This window comes from Brienomyrus brachyistius, chromosome 16 (genome assembly GCF_023856365.1).
Source record: "Brienomyrus brachyistius isolate T26 chromosome 16, BBRACH_0.4, whole genome shotgun sequence".
Taxonomy (NCBI): domain Eukaryota; kingdom Metazoa; phylum Chordata; class Actinopteri; order Osteoglossiformes; family Mormyridae; genus Brienomyrus; species Brienomyrus brachyistius.
Window position 1 is genome coordinate 26,227,748 of NC_064548.1, and position 22,796 is coordinate 26,250,543.

Genomic DNA, 22,796 nt, shown 5'->3' on the forward strand with positions numbered 1-22,796 from the left:
CAACACAGCCATGTAAAAAAAGTTGAACTGACAAATCCCACACATACAGAGCCATTGGAGGAAGGTCCTTTACCACAGAGATCATCATACGTCCAAAAGTTCAAAGGTCAGCATGTTTTTTGACAGCTGAATCCTAAATGGAGCTGATTGGAAACTTAATTAACCCAAAATTTCCTGATTGGACCTTTCTAATTGCTGCTGGCTGTGACATAATAAGACTCGTTTATGGATTTTACTGAATGGCTCAGCTGAAAATTAAATGCCTCTATAGGGGTAGTCAGTAGCAGGGATGCTAATCTCTTACTGATCTCATTACAGTTTCCCCATGTTGACTTAAAATGTGTCATGATGTCACCTATCAAGCATTTTCAGATGCTACAGAATACATTGACTTTTCTATCAATCTTATATTACAATCATAGCCAGAATACAGGATGTAAGTTTAGCATAGTACTGACATCAACACTTTTCTATATCTCCCTCGGCTGTGCTGCACGCTCAGTTCCAGACTGTTTCACCGACCTCTAAAACACTTTCTTTCATCATGTATTCTTTGAAGTTCTTTGCTGCATTAGCCAGGAATAATCAAAACATACACTATCACCACAATGCACTGCGTGCGTGGAGCTTAAAGCACCTATCAGTACTTGTCGTCATTATTTGTTGCACTCTGGCTGCCTTTTGTGTGAACACATTTGGTGTATTGTGGGTTAAGATTGTTCAAATGTGACTGGAATCAATACGGCAATAACTAAAAGAAAGGTAAACAGATCATAAATATATCGTTTATATTTATAAATTCCATAACAAATGAAAATGCATGTGTACTGTGACAATACAGCCAAAGTCATTGTAAAAAAAGACTGCATTTTATCTGTATCTAAATAATTATGTAGCAAACTTAAACTGAGGTCACATATAACTATATCAAAATCAGAAGTTGGAAGACGGATGCATGAACTAACAATAATCATAGGTAAGAGAATAAACTGTGCCCAGTCAATATCTCACCAGAGGCCTTCCTACAGGAAATGAGATCACTGTTTACCAAACATAGTTAAAACAAATAACTGCTTAATCTGGCTATTTATTGCAAGTGAATTCCCAGGAAGGAGTAACAGGGTGACTCAGTAAGCAGAGCAGTTGCTTTACTCCTCCAGGCTTTGGAGTATGAATTTTAGCTGTGCGTGTGTGTGTGCGTGCTGTGTATGCATGCTGTGTATCTGTGTGCTGTGTGTGTGTATGTGTGCGTGCTGTGTGTGTGTGCTGTGTGTCTATATGTGTGCGGGCTGTGTGTGTATGTGCTGTGTGTTTTGCGTGTGTATGTGTGTACGTGATGTGTGTGTATGTGCGTGTGCTGTGTGTTGTGCGTGTGTATGTGTGTACGTGATGTGTGTGTTGTGTGTGTATGTGTGCTGTGCGTGTATGTGCGTGTATGTGTGCTGTGCGTGTGCTGTGTGCTGTGCGTGTATGTGTGCTGTGCGTGTGCTGTGTGCTGTGCGTGTATGTGTGCTGTGTGTGTATGTGTGCTGTGCGTGTATGTGTGTTATCCGTGTATGTGTGCTGTGCGTGTATGTGTGCTGTGCATGCTGTGTTAGTGTGTGTGGAGTTTTCATGTTCTTCCTGTAATACAGGTTTCCTCTGGCTGGTCTGACTTCCTTCTGCAGTCCACAGACATGAATACTAATTGGTGTCTCTAAATTGTTCATAGTGTATGACTGCACATCCCATCCAGAGTGTACTCCCATCCAGAGTGTACTCTCATGCAGAATGACCCCCAGCCCAGAGCTGCCTACGATAGGCTCCAGTCCTCATCTGCAACTCTGACAGTCACAAGACGGATGGATGGAAGTTACCAGCAGTTTCATGCCAGAAATCATTAGTTCTTACAGTTAGTTGTGGTGCCTGTGTATTAGTCACAAACATACATGTCGGTGATCCGTCCCCAGTGTTCCGGGGATGCATGAAGGGTTTGCTGTGCGTCATACCTTAAAATAAAATAAAAAAATCCCTGACAGTGACATTAAGTAGGAAGAAGAACATTTAGTACGGACGCGGCTGTATGGCAGAAATATCTAGAACAGTGGGGTTAACGTGATGTTTCTAGGACATTAAAAATAGTTTATGAAGTGTTGGATGGAAGAAACCTTAAGTAGACAGTTCTGTTATATGCAAAGATGCTTCTGCATATCATAAGAATATAGATGCATATTTTTTCCAGACCTTCCATTTTAACATAATGTTGGTGGTCAAATGACATTATGGTTTATGTTTGTAATTTGTGACAACAGACTTTAAATACAAGGGGAACAGATGCTGTCTTATACGGCTTGCAAATTTGCAAGAAAAAACATATTGATGGCACTTTGTTGCCTAAGGAGATAATCTAACGTGACAGCAAAGGGTGTTTTAAAGTTATAGCTGTATTTACTTAAAATTTGTATAAATTATTTATTAGCTTTTTCTATCAAATAACACTGCAAGGTCAGCCTAATCCCAGCCGGTGATGGAGGAAATGGTCTCTTGACTTCTAAACTCAGCGAATGCGACATGATAATTATCTCTATGAGGAAGTCCTTGGCATGGTCACGCTGGGCTTTCAGATCTCCGCGGCTTCTCCTCTCACGCCATTTCCGCAAAGACTCCGCTATACGACTGACCCCTGCCTGCGCTTCCTCTCGTTAGCAGATTCCACTCATCATGATGTGAGGAAAATTGTTAGGATTCTGACCTTGACATGTATGACAGAATCAAATCTTTCTATTATGCATGATGTGTCACCTGCGAGAAATTTAGCTGAAATTGATTTCGATCTATTTAGTGAAGATGTGTTGGCAGGACCTTTGATGGACTGAAGTACCACGGTACAGAGTTAACAGGCTCAGGATATATATATATATATATATATATATATATTTGAAGTGCATATCCTTTTCTTCCAGCTGACTAACTGCCCATCTGACAATGGTGCACTGCAGGTTCATCTGACTGCTGGCTCAGTTAACAGGAGATCTTGTTAAGCTGCATGCTAAATTGAAGACTGGTGGAAGGAGACCTGAGTGAAAGTGGATGAGCTGCCGAGAGTCTTTGCCCACACACATTGAAAGCCTGTAAAACTGAAATAAAAATCGATAACTGTACCTGTTTTTTTTTTTTAAATGAACATCTTTCTAATGTTTTAACTGAAAAGAAATTGTGGAATTAAAATTAGTCAACGCAACCACAATAAAATCATATTTTTCTTCCTTCACTGAATCAAGAATATCTGTGTGGTTTTACACACACAAAAAGAATCGACATAAATCACTGAGTTGTTTATGTCATCAGTACAAATGTCGTATTACTTTAGCGTTAACTGCTATTGCTGCCACTGGAGTGCAGTTAGTATCATTAGCAGAACCTTATTGCAAACTGGAATGATTTTATAAAATATTCTACTTATATTTAGTTGCACTAACATATGTTTGTGTATAGTGTTGCTTGTATTGTGTGTTGAATTCGTCACTCTCAAAGATGAATTTCCATCTGATGTAAATTTCATGAACATTAAACACGTATTCTATTCTATTCTATTCTATTCTATTCTATTCTATTCTATTCTATGTTTCTAAGCAGAACGACTTTGCATGGCAGAAGGACACATCCTAAGATGATGTCATACAATACCAAAACAAATGCAATGCCACAGCTAAGGAATGCGCACATGCTAGCTTGGGTATCACTGGTCTGGCTGATGATTTACGATACAGGAGCGAGCGCCATGACCTCATGGAATCATGGAAGCATCTGCAGACATAACGAGCGGCACACAGAGTTTCAGATGCACTGAGTGTGCTTGCAGTGTTGGGCAACACACAGGTCAGGTCACTGCAGCCGATCCAGGCGGTCAAAAGCAAACCAAAAAAAAAAACATTTACAAAAATATTTTATCTTAATAATGCCTTAATTATTACTGATTTATGGTTAAACTTCATTATTTTATTTGGCAGCAACATTTTCCCTCATTAAAGCTTAAATAATAGAATCTAACCTGTTTGCTTTAAAATATTCATTATAGTAAAAAATTCCTTGTGCATAAAACATGGTTCCCTTGGTTTACCCGGGAAAATCTTTAGCACGCTGGGAGTCGCCTGTGCATGTGTGCGTCTTTTTTGAACACCTTATAAGACCCAAGAGTCTATATTTTCCACCCAGTTCTGAGTTTTTAGTGCACTGGAACCATTCAGTTCCATAAGCAGGCACAGAAAATGGATGGATGGATATTAATTTGTTGTTTACTGGAAAAACTCAGGGTAAATGTCTTCATGTTCATTCCAGTCAGGTCAAGTGGTAATCGTCACGACTGAAGCTGCTTGAGATTACACTTTACTACGGCACCGATAAATCACTCTGTATTAATCAGGGCTGAAATTATATTTGACAAACGTTAACTAACTGGCATCCAATCCCAGGTGTCCCCTGCCTTGTGCCCTCTGCTTCCTGGGCCCCGGAAGCACTGACCCTGTACCAGATAAGTGCTTATGGAAGATGAATGGAATCACTATCTTACAAAAGGTATTATGTGATATAAACACCCTCATAAATTACTGATGCTTTAAGACTTACAGTCACTTAGAAAATTCAATATGCATAAAACCACTCGTCTCATAGAGGGTGTTTTAACCTTCAGGGTGGGCTGGGGAGGGGGGCTAGGGGGGTATTTTCAGCCTTAACTTCATTAAAACATCAGTACACCGTAAGCAGCATCAATAAACTCATTTATGCTAAAATTTAAACACAGTTGTATAATGCTTATAGATGAGTCCAATGTCCTCTGTGAAAGATTTTATTTTTTATTTCTGGCTGGGGGGGGGGGAGGGGTTAAATCTAGGGGGCTGGGGGGGGGTTAGAATCATATGGCTTTTTTAGAGCCAAATTAGGTTTTTTAAATGAGTGGGGGGTACAACACAAACATGTCTGCCAGAGTCTTCATCTTTTAAAACAAATTTCTCCTTTAACTACAATGTTCTTGAAATCCTGCTAAAGGGCCATTGCTTTAGTGTAGCCAGCCATTATGGTGCCTAATGTGGCAGTCTGCAGAACCTTCAGGAAGAGGGCCACTTCCCAGTCCCACTGATAATGAACCTTTTGAAGCATTCAACAATTTAAATGCTGGAGCATGAAATGTGGTAGACAAATAGGCTTCCGTCAAAGAACGTGCGCTGTAATCACGCGGGATTTATCTCACGTTTTCTGGGGAAGAACATTAGCAAATGTGTGCCTTATTTAAATCATCGGAGTTGCTTTGATGTTATCTTACATGCAACAGGTATAAATTTGAAAGGGGGGGGGGTAAATCTCTGTAAATCTCTGTTCAAACTGTTATGGGATATAATTTGCACCCAACTGGCCAGGCATTTAAGGTCCTGATTGTCATGATATGGCAGTGAAACAGGGGGAGGTGGAGGGTAGACTGGCAGCGCACAGAATGTGAACATGAAAGGATGCTGCTCTTTCGGGGAGAGCTGAGATGAGGGGCCATTAGGAAGGAAACAGAAAGCGTCTTCTGGCCGGGCTCTACGTGACGGGCTTGCAGGGTTACACAGGCGCCGGCGTCTCCCCCGCTACCGGCAGGCACCGATTTATACACGTCGCAAGGAACCGGCTCCGGGTGGAATTCACCAGAATGCCAAACCCTGGTCACCCCCTGAGACCCTCCCCTGCAGAATGTAAGATCCAATCATAAGTCCTCCTGCAGGGTGGCCCATAGGACCAACACCAAGGCCTCTGAATTATTTCTCTGCACACTCCATTTTTCACAATTCCACACAATGGAAGAGTGGGCAGGCTGGGGGGGGGGGGGTTGTGACGTTCTTGGGAGGGCCTGGGGAGGCACGCAAATGTTGTTATCAATGTATCGGACGAACACAATTGCAGAAAGCACATCGATCGGGTTTCATAATAAAAGTCTTTAACAAAAATCATTGAATTATTTATCTTATATCTATATTTGGAGCCTGGGCCCCCTCCACCCCCCCAATCTGTACTGCAGCACATTTACAAATAAATACAGCTGCCAATGGCAGATGAAATGATCATTGACCTTGAAGTAAACAGAATCCTCGTCATAAATACGGGGCATTAACTGCAGTGGCCGAAAAATGGCCATTGAGCTGGAAAAGCGTTCATAATTTGAAAGTGTCATGGTGGCAAGGATTATTGAACCGGAATTAAGAAACAGCTCCCGGAAGTGGCCATGTCCAGATGGGAGCAGCTAAGCCGCTGTACGGCGAGCTGTTACCGCGCGTGTACTCCGTGCTGACTGGGACCGGCTCGATGAGCATTACGAGCCCCTACTGGATAAGCAGCATGTAATGAATGAAGGCATATCTTCTCCTTTTCTCTCTCGATGAATCTTGAACCATTTCCATTAGACGTGGCTCAGAGTTTGCAAATACATTTTATTGGCTGGTCTGGGGGGCGGCATGGTGGTGCAGTGGTTAGCACTGTTGTCTCACACCTCTGGGACCCGTGTTCGAGTCTCCGTCTGGGTCACATGTGTGTGGAGTTTGCATGTTCTCCCCATGTCGTCGTGGGGTTTCCTCCGGGTACTCCGGTTTCCCCCCACAGTCCAAAAACATGCTGAGGCTAATTGGAGTTGCTAAACTGCCCATAGGTATGCGTATGTGAGTGTGCCCTGAAATGGTCTGGCCCCCCATCCTGGGTTGTTCCCTGCCTCGTGCCCATTGCCTCTGGGATAGGCTCCGGACCCCCCGCGACCCAGTAGGATAAGCGGTTTGGAAAATGGATGGATGGCTGGTCTGGTGGAATGCCTTTCTTGCTGGGTTCCTCACTAGCCTCATGAGCAGACTCTGGAATGCTTTTAGCCCAATGTCTTCAGCAGGTGGAGCCTGGCACTGAGGGGCTCTCGCAGATAAGCCTGCGCACCGCACACCTTATTCAACACAGCTCTGTTTTGTGTGCCTGTTGTCTTGTGTTGTTGACTCACTCTCGTTGTGCTGTGTTGTACAATGACATTAAAGAATCTTTTAGTTCATTTTAAAGTTTCCTTTAAATATAGCTTTACAGTCATTTTCCGTAAATATAAGACACTGAAGATCCAATTAATAAAATAGGATAATATTTAGAAAATCTTTTTAATCTGATGGTGAAAAAAATTGCAATCTGTTGTAAAATTTGCATACAACTCTATTGGTCTTGTAGTTTCTATTGGGCTAAGAAAGTTGAGAATCTGATCATTAGGTTGGTCCATTTAACATGAAACCCATGGGCATAAGGCATAATGTTACATTCATGCTAATGTCTTTCACTCATTACTGCCATTAAAATAGCCTGTTCTGATCACACCATCAGTAGTTTCGTAAACAGCAAAACAATCTAGTTCCAACTTTTGTAAAAGAGAAAAAACATGATCTGACACTTAAAAGTCCATCTGTCCATTCATCCATCCGTCCGTCCATCCATCCATCCATCCATCCATCCATCCATCCATCCATCCATCCATCCATTTTCTATAGCTGCTTGCCTTTTGTGGGGGTCCAGAGCCTACGGCCACAATGTGGAGAGTAATTCAACACGATGCACCAACCCATCGCAGAGCAAACACCGTTCCCGTTCATGGGCAATTTAGCAACTCCAGTTCACCTTAGCATGTTTTTTGGACTGTGGGGGGAAACCCAGGAACCTGGAGGAAACACCACAATGACATGGGCTCCATCCACGGGGAACCGGGGCTCGGGCTCCATCCACGGGGAGCCGGGGCTCGGGCTCCATCCACGGGGAACCGGGGCTCGGGCTCCAACCACGGGGAGCCGGGGCTCGGGCTCCATCCACGGGGAACCGGGGCTCGGGCTCCATCCACGGGGAGCCGGGGCTCGGGCTCCATCCACGGGGAACCGGGGCTCGGGCTCCAACCACGGGGAGCCGGGGCTCGGGCTCCATCCACGGGGAGCCGGGGCTCGGGCTCCATCCACGGGGAGCCGGGGCTCGGGCTCCATCCACGGGGAGCCGGGGCTCGGGCTCCATCCACGGGGAGCCTGGGCTCGGGCTCCATCCACGGGGAACCGGGGCTCGGGCTCCAACCACGGGGAGCCGGGCCGGAGACTCGAACCGAGGTTCCATAGGTGTGAGGTGCTATCCTCTGTGTGACCAAGCCGCACACTCAGAATTCATAAACGGAATTAAGTTCTTTTGCTTTGCTTGAAATATGGGTAGCAGGTAAAAGCACGATACTCAATATATTCTAAGAGGTACTGAGCAAAAAAACTAAATTAAAAATGATTCTATTTTATACTGGTATGTTGATGAAACCGATTTACAGTTGCCATTGTCGCAGTCACACACAGCACTCTCACGCACGCCTTTATTGTTAGGCTGTGTAACTGCCCCAAATGTGCAGTGACTCAAATGGGCATCTCTGTAATCAAGGAGCGCAGAAGCAGCTGCCTGAAACAGGTTGTTACCCAGTGACTGATGCAAATGGGCAAAATGCGACAGCAGAAATGAGTTCGGGGCTTCAGCCAACCAAAGACCTTCTTTAAGCACAATCCATTCAAAATGCCATGAGTACAACAGGCCAGAGACTAATATGCTCATGCAGACATGAAAATATATATTCAGGCCGTATTCAGGAACAGGTGAACATTTAAATGTTTATTACAGAACAATGGATGCTCTGTTTTGTCTTCAGTTACAGCAAAAAGGCCACCATATAATAACTATTGACACATTGTCTATAAGCAAAAAGGTTTGCATAAACTAAATATTAAACACTCAACACGGAGACACATCTACATAAACTCTGCATTCTCACTTTTTCGGAATTTTATGAATTGCCTTATTTAAACACTGATTCATTGTTCTAAATACCCAGCACAGATAATTAGTCCAATTAGGCAAAGGTGAACTTAATCCAAAACCTACCGTCTACGTGATACATTATGTAAGGGCTTATGATTTTAATGAATTACTGGCATTAAATTAGACCTGGCTTTAATTTGAAAATTAGGTGTAGGTTTCAGAATAAAATCAAGGCTTCCTTCATGAAGCAGCAGTCACTTTTCACGACATTTAGTGAAATTTCATGTAATGAAATGGTGTCGAGGAATTTTAATTGGTAAATTTTAAAAAATCTTGTATGATATATCTGTTCCTGGGTAAAAGTTCTAAGAAAGTTATAGAGTGTCAATTCAAAAAAAGGATATGAAAGACAAAAAACACATTCTACCATTTGTTTTGTAAGAAGCTCTTACTGTAAGAAGCTGTAGGCTGTGAATTAGCTTTCAGCAAACGACAGCATTAAGCTACCAGGTGAAGCAGTTTCTTGTCCGAAAAATCAGCTCTAATTAAAGAGTTATGAGATGAGGAGGTGCGAAAACCACCCCACAATCCTTACAGACGCAAAACTTGGATCTCATGAAGGCAATAAGAAATGCACACAGTGTGATGCCAAAGAGAGACGAGAGCATGCGTCACTGCGTATAAACGCCGGCCAAAACACGCGATGCTATCGCGTCATTAAAATTCACTTGCATCAGACGATACAGCGCCAGGAGAAACTCCATTATGCTAAGCAGACTTGGGGAAAAAATATGCTTTAATCAGTACTTGAGCAATTGAGTGTTCCATAAAAAAGTCTTGAAATGTCAACTCCCGCCTGCTATTTCCGAGCTTAATTTGGATTATTACTCAACATGCCCACAACGCTGTAGTCAAAGAAATAATAATAATAAAAAAAAAAAACATTAATTATGCTGTGGTATTGTGGTGCTTTTATTATTCTGGCTTTCACTTGATAAAAATGAAGGCTTCAATAGCGTCAGGGAAGCTCAGAGAAAGAGCAGCGAGGAGAGAAGGTAAAATAAGGAGAAGTCACTGCATCCGAAACACAAAGAGCAGCGCTTATGTACCCATGTCACGTGGGTCTGGGACACAATGCAAGACAGGAAAGCAGAATTCTTTGCCTCTGTAATTAGCTGTCATTAAAAATAAAGAGCTGATTACTTTACAGATTCCAGGTGTGAGGCCTTTGCCGCAGACTCTTACTCATAGTAAAGGCATTTTCAAGGCTTTTTTCCTTTACTGAACAAAATTACAATAAAATGAAATGAATTTTGGGCACCAGACTGATGTGAAGTGAAGGAGAATCCTGAGTCCACTCTTCGGTGTATAAACCGAAATGTTAATGTGTCCTTTTGTCATTTGTTTTGCAGCAGACTTTACAATTTCAAAAATGAACTGTATGATAAAATCAGCGCTTTTGAACTTGCCATTTACGCTGAAGTTAGGATGGTGCTCCTCAAACATCGTCAGATGTGTGATGACTCTCTTGTACACATTGAAGAGTCTACCTTGGGTGTAGCTTCCGAGTGACCAAAGAGTCACCTTCTCCTGAACTGCTGCATTGAGATGGTGCACCATCTTTACACTTTGAGGATGTCTGCTTCCATTTCGTTCTGTACTTGCTTTTATTAGAGCTGCATTATGCTTTTCTGCTCACCCTCAGGTCTGCAATTCAGCAATCCTCATTATTATGTCAGTGTTGTTAAGACAGCATCAGTTTCAGCATATGCCTCTGACGACCTCCGGCATACCATGGGACTTGTTTGTGTTAAAGCACAACGTTTAACATGAAGGGATATGGCCCCCCTGCCTGTGAAATTTTCGAAACCTGTTCATTAGAGTATGCAGTCAGCGTTTCTTTTCCGTTTTGGATTTCACGGCAGCAGCAATGCTCATTGGCTCTGCTACGCACGCGGTCCCCACCTCCTCCTCAACCATAAACTACACAATATTCTCCTCACCCAACAACAGACACTCGTATGCTAAAGAGGTATGAAACGGCTGAGGACTTACTGATTCACTGGGGATGCGATGCAAGGGCTAGGAAGCTGGCAGATTCTCAGTTCTGCGATGCCTAGATGTTGCCCAAACTATCACTCCTTCTTTTTTTTGTACATAAAAAAAAGAGTCAATGACGTGTACGATGGCGGCCTACTCAGGACTCCCTCACGGAGAGGACTGCAGGGTCGCTGCCTGAGGTGGGGTGGGCTGCTGAGGTGCCCTTCATTCCTCTGCACCCGTGAGCACTGAGATCTAACGTGCCTTCCTGAGTCACCACGACTTACGCCCGATACAGCGTCTGCCTGCCACTTTCTGCCTCCTGCATAAACATCTTGTCACATCATAAATTGGTAATTCTGAGCCAAACCGAAATGCAACATGCCGCCATACTTGTGTTTCTGCCTCTTGCTTGACGCCATCAGTCACAGATGATCAGTGCTGTTTATGTTAAGAGTTTTTCTTCCTGAAGGTAATTTATAAAGCATTAGGTGTCCAGGGTTGCTGTTGAGAACATAATATGTCCCCCCTCTCTTAAAGAGCAGCACTGTGGCACTCTGGAGTAGCTGATACAGGGTTTACAAGACAGGCCAGTACTAATGAAAAGTCACAGTATAATGTCAGTGATTTGTGGATCCTTATCAAAAGCCATTTAACTGATTCTCTTATAAAAATCAATCTTCAACATAAAAACTGGACAAAATTTTTATGTTTGTGGAAATGTAAAAATGACTGGGATGACATGAAGAATTCTTAACAATTCTAGATGTTCGATATTGTTCTGTGTAGCCGTAGATGACACCGGCTGGCCTGTTGTATAACTGTGATTGTCACACTAAAACTGTGTCCAATCCATCATTATGGTGTTACGGTGCGAATTGTGGAGATGCTAAGGAGCTGTGCAAATAAAACAGGGGCATTTCTTCCACCTAAATCTCAACTTAAATGAGTTCCACAAGTGAAAATTACCTTCTGTCCCCACATGCTGCTCTAATCAGGCGTAAATTGCTATGCAAAAAAAAGCAGAAGTGACTGCTGAAGGCTCCGGGCTGCACTGCTTACGATGCTCATTACGCGTGAGACGTCTGAGACCAGGGTTTCCCAGAAGGGGGAGGGCCTGAGAGACCCCCAATTCCCCAGAATCTGCCATGACAAACAATCATTTTTCAAGAAATCCCGCAACGTTCATACCGGTTGTCATGCTAACAATGTGTCTGAGCATGAAATACCTGAGAATACAAGGAAATGACATTATACTCTTTCATTCACAGTCATTTAGGCGTTTCCTGTTGACAAATGACAATAATACTATGCATTACTAAGCACTGAGCTAAATTTGTCACACATATTTTGCTTCTTTTACGGATGAAATTGCAATATCTACTTAAGATTACTCAATACGAAGCATTTACTAGACAGATGAAACTCGGTTCACACACTTGGTTATGATTTTCATTTTACGTTTTTTATTAATAATATAAATAAAATAAGGAAACATAAATATTTTTGTATATTCATCTCTTGATAAATTCATCTTGATTTTACTTGGAGTAAAGTGTTGCTAAAAAGCTAACTGTAATACTCAAGTATACTTTACGCACGTCTTTGTCCATCCGTCCTCCGTACGTGCTTGACCTTTGCAGGGTCATGGGGTGGGGAGTTTTTCTGTTACAGTTTGGTGGTGGGGGAGCTATACCTTCAACAGGAACGAGTATGAAAAATGAGAGCTGAGAATTAAATTAGTTCATGTAGATACTGCACTAGCAATTAATACATACTGGGAATTACAGTACTAGGTCCGAAATAAACCCCAACACCAAAATATCTTACGAAAGAGAAGTTCAACTAATTGTGAAGCAGAACCTGGCTCACTTTCTGTAAATTTAGTAAAATTGGTTTTCAGTTCATTATATGACTGTTGAATTATTTCTAACATTTATCTATTTTAAACTTTAACCTTAACACTAATACTATCTTTCCCAAATATATATTTCTCCATTTTTTCCCCCACAAGCAAGTGGAATTGAGCAAATGCTACTCTAATCTATTCCATTTTATTTTTTAACTGCCAATATGCTTGGACTACAAAAACCGAAACCGAAGAAGCGAGATCAGTTCATGTTTAATGACTCTTCAGCTTTTCAGAAATTCCCCGATATAGTGTCTGTTTGTCATTTTCACTTGTTTCAAAAGTCAACAGGTATATTTTGTGGGCAATAAACAGTTGAGCCCAATAGCCTAGGGTAATTCAGACTGGTGGGAATAATTTTTTTTTGTGAAACTGTTTTTCAAAGGATGCAAAGTGCCGTTTCTTTCAGGTCAGTGCTTTGCTCTGGGGAGCTGCATCCGATGAACAAAGCGAAATTTAATGCAGCATGAGGTGGCCTGGTAATAGGTATTGCTCAGCCGGCGGAGGGCAGATGCAGAGCTACAATGATATAAACTGTGGTTTTAATTGCATCTTGTAAGTTATGGCTAGCTGGCTCAGATGACACCATCCTCTAAGGATCAGCGAAACGTGGCATTAAAGGGCCACTTTAGTGGTGCGGAGCTGACAGTTTGTCAGCAGAGTCTCTGGTGACGTTCTGAGGTCCAGGAGGGCCAGGCCCCTGCTGGCTATAATTGAATATTCTGTTTCTATCAGAGAATGGGACAGCGAGGTGACCCGCAAGATCACGGCAGGAAAGCGGCCCCTACTCTCTGCGACCCTCTTATGGCAGGCAGAGAATCTGCCGTCGAGAATCAGAAAGTGCTGTATGGGCAAAAGTCGGGGGGGGGGGGGGGGGGAGGGGGGGGGCGAGGGGTTGGCAATGGCAGCATGTCAGAATGAAAGGGAATGTGGGGCCAGGAAGGGGGGGGGGGCTGGGAGGCTAATGTTGCAGATGTCAGAGGGCTGAATGCTGAGGGTGAAGGGGATGGAGACAGTAAGAGTAACAATGAGAGAGAGCCAGCCGGCGCTCAGTAAGATGCCATATATTCTGGAAAGGAAAGTGATCAGTCACATTTAAGGCAGTCCAGCATGCAATGGGCACGATGCTCACAGGGCCATCTCCATTGGCTATTTCCATTGTATGATTTTTCTTTTTTTGGGGGGGGGGGGGGGGGGCTTATGCCAGAACTCATCTCCAGAGCTCCACTTATGCTGAACTGACCACTTGCAAAATATGCATTAAGCACCTTACTTGATGCGCCATGTATGCCCGTGTGTATTTATGGGATTTGAGGTGTTTAATTTTCTCCATGGCTACACTGTGCCTTATTCTACCAGGGAGGCTTTGGCACCTTTCTGTGCCTGTGAATTTTTCAGAGTTTGGTTATTCTGATGACTGTCCTCCGAAATATATCATCATTGCCCTTGGGAGGATAATATCATAATTGGAATTTAAACTATAATAATACTGTAATTTGAAAAATCAGTTCTGTGTTAGTGCACCCCAATAGACTGGCGTTTCAGCTCTGTTTGCTGCTCTTCATTATACCTGTATCTGCATAAAAGCTATATTGGATGCATCACATCTATGCCTTTGTTGTCGCTTTTAATGAGATCTTGTTAAGCATGGCGACGTTTCTAAATTGTCTGTAGTGTAGGTAGGGCTGGGTGATAAGGCCTAAAAATGAGTTTTGTTTTTATTTTTAATAATTTCTACAAATGAATTATTTAAGAACAAACACATTTTTTGAACCCAGGCTTTTCCAACTGTATATGGGCATGGTTGAAGAGAGAGCGGGATTAAAATGCGATTAAAAGTGGTTTACTGATCAACACAGGATGTTAACAGAGAGAGCTGAAGGACCATGGAGGACACAGACACCTCCACCACAAACGACAACGATAGTGACCGTGACCACGACAGCACCTACAACAACAAGTACAACAAATGCTCGACTCACCAGCCAATACCTAAACCTTAGTAAATATGAGGTAAAACACACATGCAACTCTGTGTATGACTGTTTTAATGAGCCACAAATAAGATATAAGGGCTAACAAACTGTCACGATCGCTGGGTGAGAGAGCGGGCTACGAGCAGGAAGCAGGCGAGCAGGCAAAAGCTGGGTGAACGGGGATTTATTTGGGGAACAGGGTGCAGGGAACATCTCACGACGACTAACATCAGGTAACATCAATGACAGACAAAGGACTCAGGTAAGACACGGACTGAAATACACAGGACTCATCAAAGTAACCAGACACAGCTGGGTACAATTGGAGAAGAACACGTGGGTAATCAGGGGGGCGTGGCACACACGAGGAGCCGACGAGCAGGTCATGACACAAACAATATAAAACTACAGCTTTAACTTTTTTTGATAAAAGGTGCAGCCATCTTGAATTTGGGGTGTGTAGATTCCTCCGATGTTCTGACTTCAGGGGGCATTAAAGTTGAAATTTCCAACTAGGAACTTGGAAAATTCCAAGTTACAAGTTCAAATTGAATGCAGTATGATTCCACAAACAGTAGAGATCAGGGTAACAAGGAACAGGTGAGGGTAATTGACAGGAACTAAAGTGTTTAATACTAGGATTACAAGTGAAACAAAACATTACTTCAAAATCAAATAGACACAGGCAGGAATTACCAGAACAGATATGAAACAAAGACCAATACTTCAAGGCAATTACTAAATAACCAAGGGGAAACCAGTGTTAAGGATGGTCTAATGCCAGCTTCAAAGACATGATTATAGGAGAGGTTCAGTACTCCGCCACTTGCTCAGCCCATTTAGCCACATGGCAGCCCATGCTACAGCAGAGCACATTAGGGACTAAGGGGCTACAAGACTCAGGAGGAAACAGAATGGCCAGTGACACCTGCTGGCCAAATGGGGAAAAACAGAGGGAGTAGGACAAGGCAGGGAAGGATCCTGATACTTATGTATGATATGATGTGTGTGTGTGTGTTTTCATTTTACACATTATTGCCCAGCTCAAGATGTATGCTTAGATTTGTGTGCATGCGCCCTTTTCTGGATGGACTTCCCATCCAGGTTGCCCCTTGTATGGCAGCCTGCCCCACAGGTTTGCCCTGACCCTATACAGGGAAAGAACTTAAAGAAAAATGTGTGTATGCAATAGCTGAATGCGATACTTCTGGTGCTGCTCTGAGCAGCGGCCTGCTTCAGCGACTCCTGTGTATTTTGTTTGTTTCTATTGTTTTTTCATAAGATAAATATTCATTTTATCTAACTTTTTAGATAGTATTCTCTGGTTACCGAGGCACAGAGAAGCAATATTTTTTTCTGCTTTTCTGCCTGTCAGAATACGTTTTTGACCACGGATGGCAGGACCTATGCGGAGAAACTGTGGTTTGCCTACGCTCAACCACGACTGTTGGGCTTGCATCCTTTGTTTCCCCCGTAGTCACAGTTGCTGGCCGAGCTGCTGGCAGAGCTGGGATGGTGTCCCTGGGAGTCTGGATCTGGAATAAAAGGGAAAGACACAAACTTTTCCTGTTTTCTATCATCATGGGCAACATGAGATTGCCGGTTAAGCTCTCAGCCCTGACGAGGAGCCATGGGGAATACAGACACGGCAGTCTCATGTGTTTTACACAAACTACAGACTCACAGAGATGATTTTGCCTCATGCGTGTGTGAACGGAAGCAGCAGCGAAGGCGATAAGGAGGGGAGTTGGGCCTGCTGTTTTTATGAATGACAAATGGTGCAATCTGAAACACATCACAATTAAAGTAGAGGTTTTCAACCCAAGTCTGGAGCTGCTTGCTGTGGAATTGTGGCTGTTTTACAAGCTACTATATAACATACTATAAACATATTTGTTTGCATACTGATCCTATAAAGACAGTGTTTTGTTTCTCCAATAAGCAATGGTGGATCACAAAGGACAGGAAGGACATACTGAAGAAGAAGAAGGAGGCCTTCAGCCATGGAAATTAGTGAGAGCTTACTTGGGTGCAGGTGAAACCGAAGAAGCAGCTGCAAGCCCTCACAGTCCCTTGGATCATGGACTATCCAGCCTACAGGTGACAGTTAGTGAGACTCCAGAGCTGTATTTCCAACACTGGGGCACCTCAGGGAAACACCGTCTCCCTTCCTTTTCACCATGGACTTCCAGTACAACACCAGCACCCACCATGTACAAAAGTCTGACAACACCCACTATTTAGGGTTCATTGACAATAGTGATGAGTCAGTCAGAGAATGGGAGGCTAGTGAAGGGAAGTGTCTTATGGTGCAGGGCGAACCACCTGCAGCTAAACATCAGCAGGACAAATGAGTGGCGGATTTCCGGCCTGTCAGGGAGTCCCCGAGAATATTCACAATCCAGCAGGAGGAAGTGGAGGTGGTGCAGTCCTACAAGTACCTGGGAGTTCTCCTCAACTGTAACAATGGACAGCACAGTGCAAGAAAAGCCAGTGCAGACTCCTTCTAAGGAGGCTAGGGTCTTGACATATGCAGCAAGCTGCTAGAGATGTTTTATGAGTCCATAATGGCCAGTATTGGATTGTTGAGGAAGTAAGATCTATCAGGTGATGGAAAATGCTCGACTTATCAGGAAGACCATAGGACCAACAATGGACCTTCTGGAGGCAGCTGCAGAGGAGAGGATGTTGGAGAAACTGAAGAACATCATAAACAATTCTGCCCACATCCTCCATGGGGGACTCTCTTGGAGCACCGACTCATTCCACCATGGTGTGCTAAGAAAGAATATTTTCTGCTTCCACTAGGTGGTTGCATGCCAGCCTACACAATCTGGCTCACAGAGAGACCACAACAGAGTTTCAGTTTCTTCCCAGTTTACTGTCAACACCTTCTGAATTATTTACAGTAGTATTTACAATATTTACAGGAATACACAGACACAGGTGAGGACATACAAACACGTCGTCATTCAAAGAGGTAAGCCAGGCCAAATCAATACATAAATTCCAACACTAACCTACAAACATTTGCTAAACCTGTACATCAAGAAAATGGGGAAAATAAAATGAATCTGCCCTAACTCTCCAGCTAGACCAGTGGTTCTCAAAGTCGGTCCTCGGGCCCCACTGCCCTGCTTGTTTTTCTGCTATCCCTGCCCTACACACTGCGGATTACCAGGGATAGCTGGAAAACAAGCAGAGCAGTGGGGCCTGAGGACCAACTTTGAGAACCACTAAGCTAGGCCAAAATTGTAAGAACACAGGACCTGTAAAAGAAAGTGGGGCTTCCAGCAGTGATAAGATAATACATGAAACCGAATACCCGCAATCACGCTAACAGCAATTGGGCAAACACCTGGTAGTGTTAGCCGTAGATTGTGTTACTTCTGCATTTTGCAGAAGGTCGCGCAACAACTAGCACTACTCATGATCTTGGAAGGGCCCCACCTAGTGGTAGGGAAGACTACACTCATACCACGAAAAAATAAAAAAGTATGGGGCTGATTGTTATTCATTTTTCAACAGTCTTTTGTGTATTATATTAAATTTCTTCTTGTATTCAATTGTATCTATGGAGCTGTACTGTATGTAAGCGAATTCCCCTTTGAGATCAATAAGGTATATCATCCATCCATCTGTCCGTCCATCCACTCATGCGCCCATCCAGTATAATCTAATCTAATCTAATCTAATCTAATCTAATCTAATCTAATCTAATCTAATCTAATCTAATCAGCACTGTCCAACACCAATCATTAATCACTCATTATACCAAGAGATGCAGTTGATGAATATAACACACACCACCTTAATGTGAAAAAAATATATATTGATTGTCCTGAATGAACATAATGAATAATCTTATTGCTATAATCAACAATACATAGTTGTCTTGTTATTTTTGCAGCTGGGGCATCAGTCTAGCAGCGGGTATATCTATAAATGGCTGACTCAGTGCAGTATAGTGACAGGGTAATAGCGGGTGCCCATCTATGTGCAGCTATGTCATGATGGAACTCTCAGTACCATAAATAGCCGATAAAAAGGCAGTTAGTCTACATGTGTGGGAAGGAGAGGTGAAGGGCAGCAGCACCTGCTGGGTTTGATTCTTTCGCTTGTGTTTGCTGCTCTCCTGGTTCAGTTAGTACACACTTACTAATCTTGCTATGTATGGTTACAGCCCCAAAGGTTTCTTGCATTCAAAGCGATGTTTTGAGTCACGCTGTGTGTGATGTCACACCCCCGCCTTACAGTCCCTAGTGTCATGTGGCTGAATTCTCTCTAAGAGGCGCCGTGAGGTCGTTTCTGGTTTAGAAGCCAAGCAGAACCACGTGACGGCGGGAAATCGGGTTATTGTGAAGAGTTTCCATGCGTCGCCACAATGGGGACGGGGTCAACATGGAATGTAGGAACTGAGCTTCATCCATCTTCCTGCCAGTTTTCATGAAGAGGGTGGCAGAGTCCGGGAGCCAATCCCAAGTGGCACAGGAAAGCAGGCAGGGGTTCACAATGATTATATCATCCATAGGTACTCTAATCCCAAGGCAACTAGCATCTCTAGACGCCAGCAGTAAAATCTAGAGTCAGCTATAAAATTTTTAAATCATACTATAAGCATTAACCCACTCAATGATACATCAGCAGTTCAGAACTGGGAACAGTCTGGGAAATGATGAAACCAGAATGCGCTTATAATATATTATTTCCTGCTCTGTTTTCTGAATTTTCATTTCTGTATGATTCACACAATTTGAACTATTATCTGGAGGTTTGAGGTGATTCAGTAGCACAGACAATGTTATTTGTCATCTAATGTGGGAGGAATTACCATCAGCCAAACTGGTCTCTGCAATGAATGTATCAGTGTGTGCTGGAAGGTGTAATTGGATTTTCTCTTGTTAAGGCGAGGGCAGATTTAATAATTAGTTTTAAAAAAAGATAACAGATGGAGAAAGTATTGATATCTGTTGGAAGATATAATTGAATTCAGCGTAGTTTAGGGGCTGACTTTCTTAATAATTGCATCTGGCAAATTAGGAGATGGAAAGAGATTAGATAATTCTATACAGACTATACATCTCAAGATCTTGTATAGATCATTTCTTCTAAAAATTTGAAACCTTGGAAAGACACCCAGAGAGATAATTAAGAAACATACAGTAGTGTTAGATCTTTAAATATTTTGCCTGTGTAGATTGTACTTTGAATTATATAACACTTTTACTAATGATATGATTCCATCCATCCATCCACACATCCCCCATTCATCCATCCATCCATCCGTCCATCCACCCATCTGTCCGTCCGTACGTACCTCTAGGGCAGTGGACTCCCTGGCAGAATGGTACTCTATCATAGGGCTTAAATTTATGCAATCAGACAATATGGGCAATTTAGCAAAATCAGTTTGGACTACTGTATATGCCGGAATTATCTGCTCAATGGCTGCCCTAGGTAATGTATGTTAGGTAATGTTCTGCCTCTGGGAAATTCTATGTGCTACATAAAAGAATCAGAGAAAACTTTTAGCTATATTTTCTCTTTTATCTTTTTGTTATGCATGAATGTCCTCACTGAAGCTTTGAGATAGTACTTTTATGTTGCTTTAATGGGATATTTTGGTAATGCCTATTCAATTCAATTCATTTCCTGGATAACCTTATGCAGTCGTTTATCATCAGCCTAAAAAATAATTACCAAAGGAATGAAATATGCATTAATATGTCATTGCTGAGAAAATACCTGTGCTTAATGCTGGGATGTCCCCTTTTGTAAGTTAAAAGTTATATTAAAATGGATGGTTCTGTTATTTATACTTTTGTGTTCTCTGGCCATAACATTTGAAATACATGAGTTTTTAATGTAAGATCGCTTCATGCAACAACTTGTCAGCTGTGAATAAAAGGGGATTGAAGGCATTACACATCTTCGAGCGCCAAGCTGACGCAAAACATGCCGGTGAATAAGCTACGCGCAATAAGTTCTCAGAGCAATATCATCAAACGCTTCAGGCTTAGGGATGCATTACAGAAAACAGACGCGCTGACAGAAATGTGATCAGTGCATGATTTTTGACATGCAAGATGCAATTAGTGTTATCAATATTATGCATTTGATTGCAGTTACACATCAAAGACTATCCCAGAAAGATCCTTACACAACGGGCATGATTTTGCAACTGACTAATTTTAATATTTCTAGCTGAATCAAACCGCTTGAGTGGAACAAAAGGACACAATCAAGGATCACAACTGCGTTACCAACTATCGCCACCTACAGATCTACATTTAAATTAATTCCGGAATTAACTATAAGTACTATTAATGAGGGTAAAACAGATATTTCTTCATATTACAAATGCAACGCGAAGAGCATGTTTGTGTGTGTGAGAGAGAGACAGAGAGAGAGAGAGAGAGAGAAAGACAGACAGAGAAAGAGGGGGAATATGTGCGAAAAGCACGCACAGAGAACCGTCCTATGCTCTGCTATGTACCATCCTCCAGTCTAACAGCAGCAAATGTGCATTGACTCTAGGAACATATTGTTAATGACTTGGAGCTAATGTTTCTGGAGTTTAACAGTGTGCCCCCTGCACACTTAGATAGCACTTTGGCACAGCTGGAGACTGGCTGGCATGCAGCAGTATGACATTAATAAAGGTTTGACCAGGCCTGTGCTTCCACAAAGGGGGAAAAGGGGGAGAGGCCAGCTGTATGTGATACTGACTATCTATCCCAACCCATTTTATTACACATCAATGCAAAATATCAAGTCATCCTCTGGATCATTATTCATACGTGTAAGAAATATTTAATGACAAGATGAGGTTGAGCATTAGCAAGATACATGACCAGGAAAACCAAGTTTTTATGGCAAATATAGCAAAGATGCCAGTTGGTAATGTACTTGAATTATTTCTAACTAGATGTTTATCCACCAGTACCAGCACTGTGGTCTCTCAGATGGAATATAACATTGTGAAAATCAATAGCCATGCATTTTTCTTATATATCCTGCTTCCATTAGAGATTGTGCATGATTGCAGGGAAAATCTCTCCATCTATTTTTTCCAACAGCACAATAAAGTGTTTAGCCTGCCAGTTTCAGTCAATTATGATGTGCTGGCAAATTTGTCACATCTTTTTAAATTCAGATTAAAAACTGTGTGGAATCCAATATCTTCAATTCATAATGTAGATGTAGCTATCTGCCTGTATTTTTTCTCTTGGACTGGATTATGACCTGACCTCTCCTGCTGCATCAAAACAGTCATATACTGCAGGCTGAACCGAATGCCAGATGTGCTTTGGGAATGTGCGTACTATCCAAATGTGCGTACTATCCAAATGTGCATACTATCCAAATGTGCATGCTATCCAAATGTGCATGCTATCCAAATGTGTGTACTATCCAAATGTGCATGCTATCCAAATGTGCATGCTATCCAAATGTGTGTACTATCCAAATGTGCGTACTATCCAAATGTGCGTACTATCCAAATGTGCATACTATCCAAAGTTGTTCTCCACTTGGGAGGTCACAAAACTCAAACCCCATCTCTGGTGGGACACCCGCTCACATCCTTGGTGTAGATGGGTTTTTGTTTTTATGATTTTTTTTCTGATCTGATTAATCAGATTTACCCTAAACCACATGACCCAGATAGATTTTGTCCCCTTAGTGAAATGTGCTTATTACAAACTGCCCTGCGTTGTTTATGCTGATGGCAATCATGCTGCTTAATGAAATGGTCATTTCTGATGCTGAGGGAGGGTTAACTCTGCATGTGAACCTCATATTTCCAAAAAACAGACAGGCCTTAGACCGTGTGATAACATGAAGTAGATTACCATTATTATTATTATTATTATTATTGTTATTATTATTATTATGCTCTATTTGTTTGGGAGCAAACAAACAGGGTTTTATTTAACTCAAACAAAAACAGATCACAAGGATTCCAAACCTGGTACACAGTAAACTATGGAAGAGCCAGGTTACAGGCAGGATTGACATTAATGCCAAGACTGGGGAACAGACGACTGGAAAGCACTGAAAAATAAGACTAA